This window comes from Nicotiana sylvestris, chromosome 7 (assembly GCF_000393655.2).
Source record: "Nicotiana sylvestris chromosome 7, ASM39365v2, whole genome shotgun sequence".
NCBI classification, from domain to species: domain Eukaryota; kingdom Viridiplantae; phylum Streptophyta; class Magnoliopsida; order Solanales; family Solanaceae; genus Nicotiana; species Nicotiana sylvestris.
Genome location: NC_091063.1, coordinates 41,266,097 through 41,268,435, shown reverse-complemented (window position 1 = coordinate 41,268,435; position 2,339 = coordinate 41,266,097).

Genomic DNA, 2,339 nt, shown 5'->3' with positions numbered 1-2,339 from the left:
AAGCTTCATTGATCTGTTATTAAAACTCTATAAGTTGTAACCCTAACAACTAATTTCTAATTGATCACTAAATTACTACAGCTATAAACCAATTCCCACTACCAAATTCATACAGTGATTCAAAGCAGAAGACTAGATAATTTCAAACATGGCATCAATCAAAGGGAATGAGCTGATCATATTGGGAACCAATCCAGATCAACTCAGACCCAGTGATTGAGCAGGGATTCAATAATACATGCCAAAATTGAAGCAGTATGAATCAAGGCAGGAGGTTCATACAAACAACTATAAAGAATAGGAGGTCAAACCAAATACAGGGAATGAGCACACACAACTCTAATTCAAGTATACACAAGATTCAGGATGGTAAACATACTGGTATGAACCAACGGTTGAACTATTATCATGTTAACATAACATTCAAGCCTAAAAGACTAATCGACGACGCTTATTCAATTGATTACACAGGCTATAACATTTAGCATTTAACAACAAACAATCGGAATAAACAGACCAACAAGTGATTCGAGTGGTATTGACAAAATAGGGAACTTATAAACTAACAAATTACATGGATAAATACATATATTCGACCATGCACAGAAGCAGACTCGACCAAATAAAAAGGTCTGATTGGAGAAGAAAAAGAAGCAATGGACAAAAACTGGATTATAACTAAACTAAACACAATTAACCGTAACAAAAATAGAACAAGAAAGAAAGGAGAAAAGAAAATACCTTAACAAAACATAAACTAGATGAACCCCAGGTCGAACTCTTGACTCGAACTTTTTGAGGTCGAACGGACCTTAATCGAGTGTTCTCATCGGAGAACACCTCGACTAAGGTTGATTAGACACCCAAATTCCTTTAATTTCGGACAAAACCCAGGTTTGGTCTTTATAGGGGTCTTGGTTCCATTTGGGGTTCGAATGGTTCTAGCAAGATTCGAACCAGGCCAAAGGTATCTTGGGCACGAGGGAGGTCAGGGGGTGCCGTGGTGGGAGTTTGGGACTGGTTGGGGTAGGTTTAGGTTTTGCTCGAATCTTCGATAAGATTTGAGAAGCTAGAGGTTGATACGATGCAAACGGTTAACGGATTCGTAACGAGGGTGGTCAGATGGCTTTAGGGTGTTAATTTGGTCGCTGCCGGCGTCGTTGCCGCCGGGTTTCAGGTGAAGGTGTGAGAGGGCGGCTAGGGTTTGGGCTTTGGAGTTCGTCTCTGAGAGAGACGAAGATAGGGGGGTGTTTGGTTTGGGGGGTATGGATTAGGAATATATAGTATGGGGAAATGATCCTGGGCCGTTCGATCTGATGAGATCAACGGCTTGGATCCGTTCATTAATGGAAACAACGTCGTCTTGCTCACCTCGAGACCGGATCGGTCTTTGGATGGGAATGGGTCGGGGAATGGGGGCGATTTGTGGCCGTTGGATCAAATGAAATGAACGGCGTGGATCAATTGGCCTGATACGGCGTCGTTTCGGTTTGTCTGAGGGTAGGCTGGACCGTTTGATCTTGGGAGATCAATGGTTCAGATTTTGCACATCAAAACGACGTCATTTGGGTGGTCTTGGAGACAGACCAAATTGGACCGGGTGAGGGGTGTTGAATTGGGCCTGGTTTTGGGTTGTTTTGGACGGCCCAGTTCCGATTTTGTAGGTATTTCCACTTGTTTTTGTTTCTTTTCTTTTAATTTCTAATTAGCAAAAGATTCTACAATAAATTGTAAAACCAAAATTAACCTATAAAAATGTTAATTAACACTTAACTACAATTAACACACAAAATTTAACACCAATTAGAAACAAAAATCACACAATTGTACACTAATTGACAAAAATAGAGCAAATACATATTTTTGTGATTTTCTTTCTTTTAAAACCAAACTATGGTTTAATTAATTCCAAAATGCACAATTAAATCCTAAATATGCATGCGACATGTATTTTTTGTATTTTTTAATTAATTAAACAAAATAAACACTCACAGACAAAATAATTATGAAAAATGTCACGCGAAATTCTTAAACTTGTACCCAAATGACATTTGTTTTATTTTTCGATTTCTTTTGGAGTAGTTTTCGTGAAGCAAAAATCACGTGCTCACAGCTGCCCCTCTTTGTCCGAAAACACAAAGAGTTTTTGTGCAAAGATAAAGTGAGCGGATTCCCCCTCTTCTTTCCTTGCTCCGTGTTGTCCGATCCTCTTGGAACTTGGTCGATAATCTTCTAGGGATGCTCTTGTTTCTTGACGATTCTTTATTCACCAATTGTTGCTTCCCACTTTTCTCCATACTCTCCCCGAAATCCTAGATCCATCATTTGGTCTTGCAACG